We start from the raw sequence: 18,679 nt of genomic DNA on the forward strand, positions 1-18,679 counted from the left end.
TATTCCTGTTGCATCATCCACAGAACTTGACACATAACTTTCAAATAGAAGATACTTGGCAACTACTTACCAGATTGTGTTTGTGTGGAGGTCTGAAATGCTGTACTGTTTGCTGTGCTCAGGAACTAGGCTAAAGTAATAATTGCTAAGCTGAAAAGTTAACACATCTATAATTGTTTTTATGGACAGCAACTTAAATATTTTGTTTCCAGAAGATAAAGTCATTCAAAGACTGTTCAGGAATTGAATATACAGAAATATTGACCAAATCATCCAGAATTCAAAGCAATAAGTGTTTACAAAGTGAATTTGATAAAAAAGAGAGAAAAGTTTCAGCTTGGGATATGTCTGCTAACACAGCAAAGCACAACAAAACCTGAAAAGGACAACAAAACAAAACAAAGCTTTGCCAAGCATGGATTTGTAAAAACTGAAGAAAAAAAAAAGACTATCTTCTATACTGCTACAGCAAATTTCTGGACAAAAATAATTATCTGTTTTGTCAGTGATGTTGGGAAACAGGGATTCTTATTATACATTATTGGTGGAAATGTAAATGGTACAAAATTTAAGCCAAGAAATTTGCTTTTATATATCAAAATTACAAGTGCACATGCCCTTGAACCCAACACTTGTATTTCTAAGAATTTATCCTGCAGATATACTCATCCCCATGCAGAATGACATATATACAAAGCTCCTCATTGCCTTGTTGTTGCTAATAGTAAAAGCTGAAAATAATCTAAATGCTTATCATCAGGGAATTAATTAAATAAATTATCTTCCATATATACACCGGAAGATCATGAAGCTGTTAAAAGAATTAAATATTGATAATATTAAATATTGAAATGAACGATCTCCAAGGCTTACCGGTAACAAATAAACAGAACATCAACTGAAGAATGGCGAACACTGTACACTTAAATTCGTAGAAAAAGAAAGAAACGATAATATATGAATTTTTTGAACACAAAATATTTCTGAGAAGAAACTCATTCATTGGTTACCTCTGGAGAGAAATGAGTGTTCAGGAAATAGGGGAAAGAGGAAAACATTTACTCTATTAAGCAAGCCATTTATAGAAGTGGACTTCACATAATGTAGAATTAATCACATTAGCATGTAAAATTCAGTGGCCTCTGTAGGTTCACAAGTTGTGTAGCCACTCCTATCTAGCTCCAGAACATTCCCACTGCTCCAAAGTAGAGCCCCTTCAGCTCAGTTCAGTTCATTCGCTCAGTCGTGTCTGACTCTTTGTGACACCATGAATCGCCAGCACGCCAGGCCTCCCTGTCCATCACCAACTCCTGGAGTTCACTCAAACTCACGTCCATCGAGTCAGTGATGCCATTCAGCCATCTAATCCTCTGTTGTCCCCTTCTCCTCCTGCCCCCAATCCCTCCCAGCATCAGGGTCTTTTCCAATGAGTCAACTCTTCGCATGAGGTGGCCAAAGTATTGGAGTTTCAGCTTCAGCATCAGTCCTTTCAAACAACACCCAGGACTGATCTCCTTTAGGATGGACTCGTTGGATCTCCTTGCAGTCCAAGGGACTCTCAAGAGTCTTCTGCAACACCACAGTTCAAAAGCATCAATTCTTTGGCGCTTAGCTTTCTTCACAGTCCAACTCTCACATCCATACATGACCACTGGAAAAACCATAGCCTTGACTAGATGGATCTTTGTTGGCAAAGGAATGTCTCTGCTTTTGAATATGCTATCTAGGTTGGTCATAACTTTCCTTCCAAGGAGTAAGTGTCTTTTAATTTTATGGCTGCAATCACCATCTGTAGTGATTTTGGAACCCCCAAAATAAAGTCTGACACTGTTTCCCCATCTACTTCCCATGAAGTGATGGGACCAGATGCCATGATCTTCGTTTTCTGAATGTTGAGCTTTAAGACAACTTTTTCACTCTCCTCTTTCACTTTCATCAAGAGGCTCTTTAATTCCTCTTCACTTTCTGCCATAAGGGTGGTGTCATCTGCATATCTGAGGTGATTGATATTTCTCCCTGCAATCTTGATTCTATGTTGTGCTTCTTCCAGCCCAGCGTTTCTCATGATGTACTCTGCATATAATTTAAATAAGCAGGGTGACAGTATACAGCCTTGACGTATTCTTTTTCCTATTTGGAACCAGTCTGTTTTTCCATGTCCAGTTCACCTGTTAGTAAAACCCCTTACCTGTTAGTAAAACCCCTTAACTATTAAGCAGAAATTCCCCATAACTACCTCCTCCAACTCCTGGCATCAGCCATCTTCCTTCTGTCTCTATGGATGTATCTCTTCTGGATATTTCATATCGATGAATCATTTACCATGTGCCCTTTCGTGTCTGGTTTCTTTCACTTCTTTCTTCTTTCATCATGTTTTCAAGTTTACTTTTTTAAAATTATACTTTTGAAATGAAAACGTTTTTGAGGTATTACATCTCAAAAACTATAAAATGGAACATAAAACTATTTTCTTGCTGAACACCACAGAAACTGAAGGGAAGGAAATCACCAGTCTGTATCAGAAATGGGTTTTCAGAACAAGACTTATAAAGAAAGAAAAATACCCTTTCCCCACACAACATTCATAATTCTTTTCCAATTTGAGCCCTTTCTAATCATCATAAAAATACATTGAGGGGGGTATTATTTGGCAAATTCATCTTTGTTTTAAGTGATGTTTGTCATTAATTTGCAGATATTTGTCTAGAGAAATTCACTCCTGTTACTTTTTTATAAACCTTAGCAGCTAGAGACTCTGTCAAGGGCCCCAGTCTTCCTTGCTATCCCTGTTAACTCTTGGTTCTACCACCTTACATACAATATAGTAGATGGAGAAAATATCACTGTTACTTGGATTCCAACTAGAATACCCTAGAGGACTCAGATAAAGGGACTTCTGTCCTAGATAAGGATATGTGGAAGTCTGGAAAAATAATGCTGAAAAAACTGTTAACTTTCACTCCAACTCCTGTCATTTAAGTGGGGATTCCAGAATAATCCTTGAATTCTAATTGCAGACTTTTTAATATCTAGAAGGTTGGAGTGGGAACATACTTTAAAAATCATCTAGGCTGACCTTTTAGTTATTCAGGAATTTGCTGTAACAGTGACAATTGATTATTGAGCAGATCCTTGTATTCTTCCTGTGACAGGGAGCTTACAACCCAAACATTATTGTACTAGACTGATATCATTCTAGCCTGGAGTAAACAGTTCATGCCAGTTTTCCCGGGACCTTTCTGGTATTAGCATGTACTGAGAAACCCCACAATCCAGGGCAAAGCTGGATGGCTGATAACTCTATTGCAGCCAAAAGCAACAAAGAGGAGATGACATTGTAGAAGAGCTAGGCTGTGAAGAATGGATTGGGTTTCCAAATTCGGAGAGGCATGAGAGAAAAAAGGCATTAAATTCTGCATTTCTTTAACCCACTCAACATAAACTCTGATAATCTCTAGTGCATTCATGGATATTCCCATCCTAGTTTTAAATCCCTAGTTTGGAACCTTAGTTGTCAGGAAACAAGCCATTGACATCTGTTAGCAGGATTGTAGGGAGACCAAAGTTGTCTTCTAGGAGTATTTATCTGGGGTGATTTGTGTGATCATTAGGAGAAGCCTTAGAGTCAAGAAAAACCAGTGAGGAGGCCATTGCAACAAGAAAACGAGTAGGAGATGGATGCTGTTGGGCTGAGGAGTAGGAGAGAGAGAAATTGCAGACCACTGAAGGCAGTGGTTCTCAAACTTGAATGAATATGAGAATCACTCACAGAGGATTAAAAAAAAAACAACTGATGCCTGGATCCCCTTCCCTGACAATAAGGTTTTATCAGTTAATGGGGGCCTAGATAAGGGTATTATTTTTTAAAAAGTGATTCTACTGTGCAGCAAGGGTTGGAAGGTTAGAAACCATTGTTTTAAGGCTTTCAAGCCGGCTTATTAGGCTTTTATGGGATATTTTTCTTCTTGAAAGACTCAAATACACAATTTACTGTAGACACCTTAATCCTGCAGGAATATCCATGGTTTCAGAGAAAGTGAGGGGGGATTCGAGTTGGTTCCAGAAGAGTAGATAATTGAAAATATAATAGTATCTGGTGCCTGAGACTCTGCCATCTCCCTCCAAAATGATTTAGTTATTTGGACACAAAATAAGCAAGCCATTTGACAGGCACCATCTTATTGAATGTCTTCCTGTTAACCATCCCATTAGGTATGATTTTATTTCCATTTTCAAGTGGTAAAACTGAGGCTTGAAGAGAGTGAGGGGTGAAGGTAAGAGCCTGAGTCAAATCTCATTCACTTGGCCTCCAACCATCCTGGTCTGCTCATTCCAGAAGCCTGGGGCAGTTCGCAGAGGAAAGAAAGGTCCACCTCTTGACCTTTCGAAATACGTGAGCCAGTTAGCAGGACTGAGTCCCACGCCCACCCTATTCCTTCAAGCTTCTACCAAGAAGTCTCAGACTTGTACGACAAAAACATTAGTGAATTTCCATTTATTTTCATTAAAAAAACAAACCAAAAAAAACAGCCTTTTGCTAGATGATAGGTCTAATACATGTGAGATCAGTGATACCACAGGGATAATAAATATTTCAAATTTTAAAAATTCTACAATAGGAATCTTAAATCTGATATAGAAAATTTTGAGGGGTGGATTTCTCCCTTATAATATACAACAATCCACACTTGTTAATATTCACATTTTTACTTTACACAAATTATTATTTTAGGGTTACACTGTTTCTGCTGCAAGAAAGTTCTGCACCTGAAGGAATTTTAAATTGCTGGAGAAGTCCAGGTGAGCTATTAAGATAAAAGATATGCACTTGATCAGAAAAATACACTGCTAAGTTGTAATCATGACTTTAGAATCCAGAATGTCCCAAAATATTGAACTTCTCTTTGTTGTCCTTAATAAAAAACTGGGAAGAAATTTCCGAAGGTGATTCTGGTTTTCCAGATTATAGTATTCAATTTTGCTTTGTCTGTTTCCTATTGAGTCACAAAGTTCTTACAAACCAGATTCCAGGTTCTAAGATTCTGTTAATCAGTACAGTTACTGCTGAGGAGACCTTCTGCAGAACTCTGAGATCAGCCTCATCTCCTCTGAAGCTACATCAGTAATCATCTGTGTACTGCTTTTCAAAAGCAAAGAATTCCAGTTTGATTCTTCCAGCTTTACTCTTCCTTCTTCTCTGATGACTTCTTTTTAGGAAGCTTCAGAAGCCCTAGCGAACCCATGGGATTGCAAAGCAAATGTAAAAATAAACAAATAATAAATAAGTAAATAGCCATAAGACAAAAGGAAACTTCAGTGCCACCCACTTTGTGTGTATAGGAGAAACTATACTGCTCCCCCTTAGAAATGAGGGGTTTGCAATGTGCTGTTCTTCCTTCTGTAGGGGAGGAGGGTGCTTATTGATGCTGCATCTGTTTTGTCAGAGCTTCGGCTAATGGAGAAAGTTAATTGTGTTGGTTGTAAGGCCACCTGTCACGCACATGCCTCATTTCCATACTAATGACCCAGCAGTGGCAGGCAGCGAGCTCTCTGCAGCAGCAGCTACTGCCTCTTTGGAAACGTGGGCCAAATGTGCCTATGCAGCAACTGTAGACCTCGTTTGCGGATGCCTCTAGTATTGTGTGGACTAGGGTTTATATTAACCCCCTACTGGCGGCTCCAAACTGGATCGGCAGTAAAAGTGGGGATACTGAAAATGCTTCTGTAGGGCGACGATTGAGTCCATGGTGAACCTGCTGCGGGAGGCAGTTTGGGACTTCAGAGTTTTAGAAAATAACCTGTGTAGCCTACGAATCCCACATGGTTGGGACAGAGAGAGAGAGAGAAAAAGAGTGAATTCTCAGTATTCAACTTCTCCTTTAAGAGCAGCCTCTGTATTATTTCACTGTAGTATTTAGTATTCTTTTCTAAGAGCATTTGCACCACCTTCCTTTGCCTCTTTGAATCATTTTCTATCCCTAGGGAAACCTGCAGGTACTACCCTCATTTCCAAAGTAAAGGTCAGTTTTAGAGCTCTGGTTAAAAAAGAAATATTCCAGTTCAGTTGCCTAAAAATTATGGAAAACAGCCAGGACTCTGACTGTAAAGGATTGGACTCTGGGCAGTACTTCATCCAGGAGTACTTTTTATAAAGCGTTTGAATCTCAGGCAGAGTTGAGGAATCCATGCCCTGGAGAAGAGGCTGATGAATATTTTAGTGGGGAGCTATAGATGCAATTTGAGAGAAGTGGTTATCCCCTCAACAAGGTAAGCCAATAAAATTAAGAGCCATTTTTTCTCAGCTCCTTATCCCGAGGATGCAGGAAGTTATCAGGTTCAGTTTCTTTGGGATCCTTCTGTATATGGGTTTCTGTGACCTTACACAGCTCTCATAAAGGGATTTGGGGCTAAATGCCAAATGCTGTGGCACCGACTGCTCTTAGAGAGATGGGGAACACATGGGCCAGGCTGCTTATATTTTTTAATAGCCAATTTTAGTTGAATTGATGATTATTTTAGACTCAGTGATGTCTATTCTTGTATCAACATACATTTTAGAATGGATGTCACAGTTATTTGGAGGCAGCTCAAAGTCAGGAAGGTAATGGTTCTGGCCACATAGTAAGTGGAATGTCCTAAGCCGTGACATTCTTTCTGGAATACCTCCGATCGGAGTTGCTCAGTTAGATGGTGGGTGGGGGGTGGGGGGGCGAGGGTGGTGCTGTCTTCCAAGAGGGCTCTGGAAGAAGTCCAGGAGGGTGAGCCCTGAGGCTGCAGAGTTTAGTTGTGTCCCTCCCCCAAATGGTAAAGGATACACAAAACACTGTTGGGAAATGTTCTGACTGACCTCTGTTAGTTCTCGATCTGCCAATGTGGCACGGAGTTTTCCCAGAGCAGTAAAGGAGAAGGATGTCTGGTCACAGCACACATCCATCACAGGTCCCATAGAAAATCTTCATGTGGAGCCACCATAAAATTTCAGGTTTGCAATGCCAGTCAGCCCCTTCATGGATACGATGTAGCAGCTGAACAATAACAACGTCAGGTAGACCAGAGATGATGCCCGAAAGTCCCTTTCAGGTCCTGAGTTGAACCTTCTCCTGTTCCCCACCGTAACTGTTTTGAGATTTTATTACTTACCTGTAAGTCCCCACTCAGAAAACAACTTCATTTTGCATTTCACAGAGAAAATACAGCACTAAAGAAAAACTCTCTCAACTTTGACCCCAAACTTGCCAACAAGCTTATATTCTTATTCTACCCCCTCCTCCTCTCTCCTCTTCTCTTTTCTTTGCTTCCGCTTTCCTCTCCTCTCCACCTCTTTCTGTCTCTCTCCACAACTTGTACTCATGCACACGTTAAGTACACCTCAGGAAAGATCACCCTGAGGATGGGAAAATATAAGTTGGGTAAATCATGGTCTCTCAAAAACTGACAGAAAAGACACATGTACCTCAGCAATGATAATTGTCTGACAAGTGCCACGTTCAACATCCTAGGAACACAGGAGAGAGATGTATAATTGGACTGAGGGTCAGGGAAGGTAGGGTTATATTTTCAAGAATACGAGGTAGACAAAAAGGAGAGAAGACAATTTCGAGCTAATGAAATAGCATGGATGAAAGGATTTACCCTGTCCCACAATCTGAATGCACTTTTGTTTGGTTGATAGAGAGGAAGCTCTATGCAGGACAGTAGAGGTTGGAGCAAAGTCATCAAGAGACAGCCTTGAGGGGCCACATGTAATAAACCAAGGAGTTGAATTTTACTTTGTAAGCTACACAGAGCCATTGAAGAATTTTAAGTAGTGAAATGAAGTGTTAGCAGCTTGAAGGGTAGGGAGGGAGCAAAGCTGTCGTCAGGGAATGAGTCATTGCAGTGTCCAGGTGAGAAGCTTTATAAAGATCAGTTATGGGAGAAGAGGAATAATGTACAATATATAATACACGGTAGTGGACTCACCAAGTGGACTCACCCAGTGACTAGATGCTGGAGGGAGAAGGTAGAAGAGGATAAGGTGACTCTACTGCCTTGGACAGCTAGGTGAATAGCTTTAACATTGTTGAGACTACAGGAGGCAGAACAAATCTTAAAGGAAAGATGCTCAGTTTCCTTTGGCCTATGTCGTGCTTGAAGAACATGTACATGAATCTGTTCAGTAAGATTTATTCAGCAAAATTGCTGTTCAATAAAAATGGTAAGATCTGCTATAAGAGCAGAGTGGCCTGCACTGAGAAGTCGCTGGAATGGTGATGACTGCAATCAATGAGGATGGAATCACTAAAGTCCAATGTGTGGCCTGAGGTACACTGAGGGCTAAGGACAGCTCTCAAGGACTCTGCTTCACTAAGTAAGGGATGAATGAAGTGATAACAATAGAGAATCAGAAGGAGCAGCTAGACAGATTCTGGGAAAAATCAGGTAAAAGGAATTTTCTGGATGCTAACGGGAAAGAGAATTTTAAGAGGCAGAGAGTAGTCAACAGTCAGCATGTAAGTGAAATGAAAACTGGAAGGTGACTTCTGCGTGGTCTACATGTGAGCCAATGGTGCCTTCTGCCAGTGCCACGTGGGCAGGGTCGTTTGCAGAGATTGAATGGCAGGGAATGAGAGATGAGGTCGGGAAACCACAAGCCTGATTTGTCAAGTCTAGCACAGTGCCTGGCCCCTAGTTGTTGCTCAATAAACACTGGTTGAATTAATTGCTTTCTAAGTTCCTTCTAAAAGATAGCCCAACCTTCCTTAGCCAAAGAGATTTTCTTTTCACAGCCTGACACCGTGCTGCTACCAAACTACAGCGTTCCTGTAGCATGCCCCCTGTTTTCCAGGCAATATTTGGAGATTTATTCAATCTCCTAGAATATCTTTCTCCTCCATTAAAGATCTTACCCACCCTCTAAGGCATGGCTCAAATGTTCCCCCATCCCCTTATTTTTGATTCCTTGAACTCATAGGCATTTTATTTGTCATTCTCTTGTTTCCTATTTATTCTTTGTCCTGAATTTCAGTTTCCTTTTTTGAGCGTGTGATTTGTTTCCTCTTTTGGAATCCTCTTTAAGCATAGGAATTTAACTTCTAAAAATTAACTTATTTTTGGCTGCACTGGGTCTTCATTGCTTTGCACAGGTTTTCTCTAGTTATGGCGAGCAGGAGCTACTCTTTGTTGTAGTGTGTGGGCTTCTCATTGCAGTTGTTCGGTTCCTATGTTGTGTTCAACACTTTGAGACCCCCATGGACTGCAGCACACTAGGCTTCCCTGTCCTTAACTCTCTCCCAGAGCCTGCTCAAACTCATGTGCATTGAGTCAGTGATGCCATCCAACCATCTCCTTCTCTGTCGTCCCCTTCTCCTCCTGCCCATCCGTCTTTCCCAGCATCAGAGTCTTTTCCATTCTTCACTGCAGTTGGTTTCTCTTTGCAGAGCGCAGGCTCTAGGCTCCCAGTGCACAGGCTTAGTTGCTCCTCGGCATTTGGGATCTTCCCTGGCCAGGGTTCAAACCCAGGTCCCCTGCATTGGCAGGCAAATTCCCATCCACTGTGCCACCAAGGAAGTCTAGGAATTTAACTTCACTGAATAAAGTTTTCAATATCAAAAACAGGAACAGAAGTAGGATTAAAGATTTCTTTATTGCAAATTGACAGACTTAATGGCTTGCTTGCAATTCTTAAAGTAAGCAGCAAGTGTTATGTCACTTAATATGTTGTGCTGGGGTAATCTTTTATGCTCTCTTGGGCTCATATTCTCAGCAGTTGGATGGGATAATTATACAGCCCTGCTTACATCGTGGCTTGTTGAAATTCACATGAGTCACTTTTACTTCAATGCTTTGTCAACTGGGAGATACTGCTTTATTGACCAGAAATGTATATTCTCACAAGTAACTTGTGCCTCCTTGACAAGGGAGAGTTTATTTAAACTGCCCTGAGGAAGCTCAACATCCTACAGAAAATCTAAAAGAAAAAAGGTTGGCAACCTCAGCTTTAAAAATGATTCTCTTCAGGAACATTCTTCTAAATTTATGGGAAATCACTGCCCTTTAATATCAAGAAGATTCCTCTTCTTTACAATAGTTCCAAAAAGAACACCTGACTTATTTAGCATAATGTCCTCAAGGCCCATCCGTGTTGGGGTGAAATGGCAAAATGTCCTTTTCTCATGGCTGAATAACATTGCATTGTGTCTGTGTGTGTGTCTCTGTGTATCCGTGTGTATCTTATCTTCTTTATCCATTTATCCCTTGACAGATGCTTAGGTTGTTTCCATATCTTGTCATTAACATTAACTTGCTGAGAGACTAGATCTTAATTATTCCCACCACAAAAAAGAAATGACAATTATGTGACATGACAGAGGTGTTAACATTACAATGGTAATCATACTGCAATATACAAAAGTGCAGGTCAATATGTTGTAGACCTTAAATTTACACAATGTCATATGTCAAAAATATTTCAATTAAAGAAGAGAGAGACTGCACCTGGAAGGTTTGTCCCAATCTTTCAACAAAAACTTTCCCTGGATTGTAATGGTACCGATTTTTTTGTATAAATGTTACATTAAATTCTTTGTGTGAGGGAGTGAGACTATTGTGCAAACATGTAAGAGAGATTAAGAAAGACGATTAGTCGTTGAAAGAAAGGAAAATAAAATGCAAATAGTAATACTTTATGACATTGTTTGCTGTTGCCATTGTAAGAATTATACATTCTTCCTGCTGTAATACTGTTTCAGGGATAGTTTATTTAGTGAGTAGACGTTTAGCACATATATAATCAGCACAGACACAGATATCTTAGTGCCCTCGTTTTTTTCTTCTTAATTTTACTTTGTCATATAGCGTATTTTTTCTTATTTCATAAGAGAAAAAAATCAAAATGAAAACCTAGGAAAACCCAGGTTATTAATGTTCTCTTTAAGTCAACACTCCTCTCCAACTGCCCCCAATAAATACTTTTAAATAATATTTAACACCTTTAAATAAAATGGTGGTACTAGTCACATGGGCTTCCCTGGTGGCTCAGTGGTGAAGACTCCACCTATCAATGTAAGAAATGTGGGTTCGGTCCTTGGGTTGGGAAGTCCCCCTGGAGAAGGAAATGGCAACCCATTCCAGTATTCTTGCCTGGAAAATCCCATGGACAGAGGGCCTGGTGGACTATAGTCCATCAGGTCCCCGAGAATTGGACATGGCTGAAGCAACTTAGCACGCAAATACAAATACTTAGTGAGCTGGTTGGGCTAGTTCTGATTACAAGCAAATATCATACTGAGTTAATCACCTCAAAAATATTTTATTTTTATTTATTTTATCAAACTATAGTTGATTCAAAATGTTTTGTTAGTTTCAGGTATACAGCAAAGTGATTCAGTTACACATACATACGTATATAATATATATATAGGTACATGTATATATGTTCTTTTTATGCATTCTCTTCCATTATAGGTTATTACAAGATAATGAATATAGTTCCCTGTGCTTATAAGTAGGTCCTTGTTGTTTATCTATTTTATATATAGTAGTATGTATCTCAAACTAATTTATCCCTCTCCCTCCATCATCTTTGGTAACCATGTTTGTCTTCTATTTCTGTGAGTCTATTTCTGTTTTGTAAATAAGCTCACTTGTATCATTTTTAATATTCCACATGAAAGTGATATCATATAATATTTATCCTTCTCCATCTGACTTATTTCACGTAGTGTCATAATCTCTAGGTCCATCCTTATTGCTGCACATGGCCTTATTTCGTTCTTTTTAATGACTGAATAATATTCCATTATATATATGGGCCACATCTTCTTTATCCAGCCTTCTGTGGGTAGAAATTTAGGATGCTTCCATATCTTGGCTACTGGAAATAGTGCTGCTATTTACATTGGGGTGCATGTGTCTTTAGAGTTTCTGTTTTTCCCAGATACATGGCCAGAGGTTGGGATTGCTGGATTATATGGTAGCTTTAGTGTTTTTTAAGGAACCTCCATACTATTTTCCATAGTGGCTGTACCAAACTACACTCCCACCAACAGTGTAGGAGCGTTTTGAATATTTTTTAAAATGAAGTGCTAGAAGACCAATAGAGTTTTGTAAAAAAGGACACATTTACAAGACTACTCATTGTAGCATTGTTACAACCAAAGATTGGACAGAAACTAAATGTCCAGTGGGGCTTGCCAGGTGGTGCTGGCGGTAAAGAATCCACCTGTAAACGCAGAAGACGTAAGAGATATTGGTTTGATTCCTGGGTCGGGAAGATCTCCTGGAGCAAGGGCATGGAAATCCACTCCAGTATTCTTGCCTGGAGAATCCCATGGACAGAAAAGCACAGTGGGTTACAGTCCCTAGGGTAGCAAAGAGTCAGACATGACTGAAGCGACTTAGCACACACACACAAATGCCCAATGTTAGGGGACTGGTTGTATAGTACGCTGCATACGCTGCATCTGTTTATTGGAGTACTGGACACCATTTGCAGTGACCTATCTGCACCACTCTGGAAAGCTCAACAAGATATTTTGTTACATGACTAAAGTAAGAAAGAGAAAAGTGTATACAGTATGCCATCTTTTGTATCTAAAAAAAGAAGACATACACAGGTATACATTTTACATATTTATAGATTATCTCTGGCAGATAAGAAAATCTAACAGTATTTGCCTCTATGGAGGAAACTAGATGTCTGAGGATAGTTTGGTGGGGAGATTAATTTTTCACTCCATATCTTTTAAAAAAACTTTTCAATTTTTACCATAAGCATGTATAATCTGTTCCAAAAACAGTAAAAATTTTAAAAGGAATTAATGGTAGGATTGATGTTGGGGGTAGGAGGAGATAGTTGTACATAGTGAAGTTCAACATGTGGAGGACACTGGTCTAATTCTTCTATATTGTATACAGAAGACTCTATATACAATATATATCTATATATCTAATATTACAATGTTGTTATTCTGTTCCCTCTGATCTCTTGCTGTTGCCCCACATTGGCCTCACCCACCCAAAAGTCAGAGGACAAGGGTGCTCACTAAACCAGTCAGCAAAGTCCAGCTCCCAGGACAGAGTAGGGCCGAGCGGGATCTGGAGATATTTGGCATGGGAAACTTCATTGATTTCCCCTCTGGCAATAAGATCTAAGCCTGAGTTCATCTGTAGACAACTTGATCAAAGAAATTGTTCCTTTGTTGCCCACTCTCCTGGGAAGATCAGTAGATCTTAGTATATAACATCTAAGTTGTCATACAAAAATGTCATACAAAATTTCTGGTATTTTAAATAAGTGATTTTCATTGCAAATATAGCTGTCATTTGGAGTATGTAAAGGAATGTGTTTTATGCTCCCATGCTCTCTCTTTCATTTAAATTAATGTGAGAAGTTCAGAGAAGACAAGAGCCAGGATATGATGGCATGTAAGTCCATATGGTCATATGTACCAGAGCCTTGGCTAGAGTGATAGCTCAATGCATGTCTCCTCATCCAATGATTGGCAGAATAAACAGCAGAAAGCCTCCTGTGGGGAATGTGATGAATAAGACTGATAGTTGCAGGGACTACCTTAAAAGAATTAAGGGGTATATCTCTCCTATACCAAAATTGAAAGTCTTTGCCAAAGGATCACATCTATTTGCCATACACCCTAGGCTAATTCATTCTCATATACGGAGTGAGTCCACACAGTGTGAGAGTCCAGAGGCTAAGTGAGTCATAGAGCAGTTGCCTGGTTTATCTACCTCAATTCTTACCCTATCCTATAGAATGTCAGCACAAATTGAAAACAACAGAGCAGCTTTTCCGAAATTTATTATCCCTTCTAAATAGCATTTGCATTTTTTAATACTTATTTTTGGCCTTGGTTTTCATGCAGTTTTGTTTATACCACTAGAAATTAGGCAGCATGACTTTTTGTTCCTTTTATTGCTCCAATCTGATGCCCAAAGGGATGAAGTAAGAATCGTTAAGCAAATGGCAGAAAGCAATCCATATTCCCAAATAAAAGGTCACACAATAAGGAAAGATGAATGTGAAATACAAAAAGCCACTCATTGCTTTGGCTCAAAAGTCTTCAAATTGTCATGCATCTATGAAAAAAACCTTGAAATCAGAATGAGGGCTGTGTTCGAATGCAATGGCATTTTTCATTGAGCCATGGACTATGATTTAATTGATTAATAGCCATTTTTCAAAACTTACACTAAAAAATAAAAGAATAGAGAAAAACTGCATTTGAGGCTAAGCTTTCCTTTACTGCAGACCATCAAAGATTCCTCAAATGAGGAAAGCTCAGGCTTCTATCCAAAAAGATGCTCAGTGAAGCTGGAATCAGTGCCCAACGCAGCAATTTTCTGAGTAAACAATGGGGTGTTTTCTGGGAACAGAAATAAACATGTCTTTAGGTGTGGCCGCAGAGCCAGGACCTTGCAGAGACTTCCAGACAAGGGACTCACTGCTTTCCACGCTAAGTTTTCAAGACAACTTTCACAGACATTCTTGGTGTGGATTTTCCCCCAAGCCTGGCAGTCAGTCTAAGTGAATGAGGCTTCCCAGTGCGATGCTTATAGTACATGATTAGTGTCAGATCAGAATGGAATAAATATGTACAAGAATGCCTTTTTCAGAGGCAGCTGTCACTGAATGTGTTGATACAAAATATTTGCTTTCTGTTACATATATACTGGACTCTTTAAAATGCCCTGAGTGGAAAAACTGTGCCCAGCACACCTCAAATACTAACTCTGCCCTGGAAATCACACATGGAAAACACTCAGATACGGCAGCTGCCCGTGTGAAGCATCCTCTGAAGCAGAAGGTTGAGGGCAACAGTAAGATCGATTGCAGCCTTTATGTGATTTCTCCCAGTAATTTTTATAATTTTTGGTTGGTAGTGATAATTTGATGGAAAAACAAGAAATCTGCCTTCCCAAGTTACAATATTAGGAAGCAGTTTCCTCTTTCTTACAAAAATATGTATTTTTTTCCTAATTAAGAAATATGGTCAAAAAAAAAAAAAAAAAGAAATATGGTCAGACTTCCCTGGTGGATCAGTGGTTAAGAATTTGCCTGCAGATGCTGGGGACATGGATTTGATCCCTGACCCGGCAAGTTCCATATGCCATGGGGCAGCTAATCCCACTAGCCGCAACTACAGGGCCAGCATGTTTAGAGCCTATGGTCCTCAACAAGAGAAGCCGCTGCTCTGAGAAGCATGCACACCGCAACTACAGCATAGCCTTCACTCACCACAACTAGAGAAGCCTGCTCATGGCAACCAAGACTCGGTACAGCCAAAAATAAATTATTTAGTTAATTAACTTAAAAAATAAATATGGTCATTGTTTTCAAAGTTTGAAAATATAAATTATCAACATATTTGATGCTTTTCATTCTTTTTAGTTCTTTGGAAAAAAAAATTAAAATTCTTTATATTAATATTTTATTATTTAAAAATAAATACCTGTTTCCTTCTCCCTGTACTCTGCACACAGCACACAGGCAGGCGCTACAGATGGTATTGGTTTGGGTATGTGTATGAAGCTAATGTCTATTAAGGGCTGACTTCTGTCTGCTCTTCATCACAGTGAACTGTTGGCTTATGCAGAATGGAAAACCATAAAAAATTAACTCCCAATAAGCAGAGCCTATAATTATAAACAAGCAGAGTCCTTCTGCAAGCTTAGACAGTCTAGGTAAGGGAAATACTAAGCAATGCCCAGGGAAAGTGGCAGTCTCTAATGACACTCTTGCTATGGCCTCCTAAAAAATTTCCTGAATTCTCTTTTTTTTTCTTTCTTCTACAACCTGATCCTAGAGAAACTGTAGCCTTAATGGAAGAACCTGTCACAAAGTTAACACTAGACTTATGCAGAGAAGGGAGAAAAATTGCTGTCATCTATTTTTTTTTTCTATTCTGATATTTATAAGGAAAGACCTAGATGTTAGCTGACAGAATCAGGAAGAAACAGGGCACAGGGACCTAAAAACCACTGAGCTATGATTATAACTTCATAACAGCCCCTCTAGTCGGAAAGAAGAGATAGAGATAAGGGAAGTACTGTTTCATCACAGTTGATTACACAGGACAAGACATAAATGTCTTATATTAGTCTGACAAGGTGTTTCAGTACCGGCGATGTGTGAACAAAGTTAATTAGCATTTGGTCAATTTATACTATTCTGTATATTGCTCTGATATTGTTGAAAAAATTAAAAATTGGTCTGGACATCATTTTTATCCTACCTCTTAGTCACTCATACCAGAACATACAGAAGACCCAAAAAGTCTCCACTAACACCTACTGGTCGGAGAAGGCGATGGCACCCCACTCCAGTACTCTTGCCTGGAAAATCCCATGGATGGAGGAGCCTGGTAGGCTGCAGTCCATGGGGTCGCTAAGAGTCGGACACGACTGAGTGACTTCACTTTCACTTTTCACTTTCATGCATTGGAGAAGGAAATGGCAACCTACTCCAGTGTTCTTGCCTGGAGAATCCCAGGAACGGGGGAGCCTGGTGGGCTGCAGTCTATGGGGTCGCACGGGAGTCGGACACGACTGAAGTGACTTAGCAGCAACACCTACTGGTAGGCTTTGGAATTGCAGAAAGAGTGGCTTAAAGGAGATACTGGAAAACGATATATAAATTCTAATCCACTCCTATGAGCACAGTTACTGTAAGCCCGTTTCACTCTTTGGGCTTCTAGAGTAGGCAAGATTAGCTGAGCAGTTCTTTTGTTGTTACTAAGGACACTAGTACTAAGTTACTAGTTTTTAGTTTCAACAGTTTTAGTTTCAATAGTTTTTAGTATTTAATCTGTGGGACAACTGTATTAGGTATTAGGGACAAGCACCCAATCAACTTCAATTCACATTCTATGATGGGCAGACAACATACTACGACGGCACAAAGTGTTCTTTATTGTGATAGAGGTATTTATGAACTGATTCTTTAATTCAGTGAACAAATGCTAACTGAATGCCTGTTTGTGCCTTGCATGGCTCCAGGAGCTGAGGAATGAACAATGTCCCCTCGTATATAATAAAGCCTGGTAAAGGAGAATCTTAAAAAGTTGTTAACAACATTTAAAATAGATGCTCTAGAGCTTTCAGTTTATTTTGTTTAAATGAGACAAAGCACAGTCATTAGTGCTCCCCATTTCTCCTTCCCTTTGCCCCAGGCACCCACCATTCCACACTTTGATTCTACGAATTTGGCTATTTTAGATCCCTCATACAAGTGGACTCATGATTTGTCTTTCTGTGAATGACTTATTTCACTTAGCCTAATGTCCTCTAGGCTCATCTGTGTTGTTACATACTGCAAAATTTCCTTCTTTTTAAATTTCCATTTTGTATGTACCACATTTCCTTTATCCATTCATCTGTTGATGGACATTTAACTTGTTTCCACATCTTGACTGTTGTGAATGAACATAAGAGTGTTTATATTTCTTTGTTATCTTGACTCCCATTCTTTTGGGTAAATACTGGATCGTATGATAGTTCTATTTTCAATTTTTTTAGGACATTCCATACTGGTCTGCATAGCACAGAAAAACCACTTGACAAATTCAACACTTTTTCATTATTAAAAAAAAATAAACATAGAAGAAAATTACCTCAACGTAATAATGGCCATATTTGAAAAGCTAACATCATACTTACTGATGAAAAACTGAATGCTTTTCTTCTAAGATCAAGAAAAGGCAAGGAGGTTTATGCTCACCATTTTTATTTAACACAGTACTGGAAGTTATAGCCAGAGCATCTAGGCAAGAAAAAGCAACAAAAGACATCTAGATTGGAAAGGAAGAACTATCTGAGAAAGGAATTAGGAAAACAATCTCATTTAAAATAACACCAGAAAGAATAAAATACTTAATCAACTTAACTAAGGAGGCGGTTACTTAATTTTGATTTACAGAATCAGGAAGTCTGACAGGCAAAGGTAAAATGTAAGCTAATGTTTAAAGGATGAACAGGACTTAGACCTTTGGATAAGAATAGAGAAAAGATCATATGCAAAGGTCCTGGAGCATGGATATTTGAGGAACTGAAAAAAGTTGAGCAAATGGAGCAGAGAGTGAGAGTTAGCAAACTTTTCCTGTGAAAGACCAGATAATATTTTGGGTCTGCAGATGAAGAGGCAATATCCTACATTCTTCAGGCAACTGTTCTTGCTTTTGCTTGTTTGTTTTATATTTATGTAAAATATAAACATAAAAACCCTTTTTAGCCAACAAGCTACACAAAAACAGTCAGTGGGCTGGATTTGTCCTGTAGTTTCCCAGCACAGAGTGAAAGAACTCTTAAGAATCTGGGCTGAGGGTAGATGTGGGAAAATAAGTGATGCAAATTGCAAATAGCTTTTTAAAACTAGGCTAAAGAGTTTAGACTCTCTCCTGAGGGCAGTGGGAGACCATTAAAAAGACCTACAAGAGAGGTGATACTATATTTGGACTTTGGAAGGTAATCCAGGGAAGGTACTGTGTTGGACAGGTCAGGAGATCAGTTGTTAGACTATTGCAGAGGTCCAGGCATGGTAATGGCTTGAACTGGAGAACTAGCAGTTAGTTTATGAAACAGAAAAGATAGGAAATGAAGCAGAATTTATAAGACTTAAGGCCTGCAAAGAACTGACTCATTGGAAAAGACACTGATGCTGGGAAAGATTGAAGGCAGGAGGAGA

This window comes from Bos mutus, chromosome 9 (assembly GCF_027580195.1).
Source record: "Bos mutus isolate GX-2022 chromosome 9, NWIPB_WYAK_1.1, whole genome shotgun sequence".
Lineage (NCBI taxonomy): Eukaryota > Metazoa > Chordata > Mammalia > Artiodactyla > Bovidae > Bos > Bos mutus.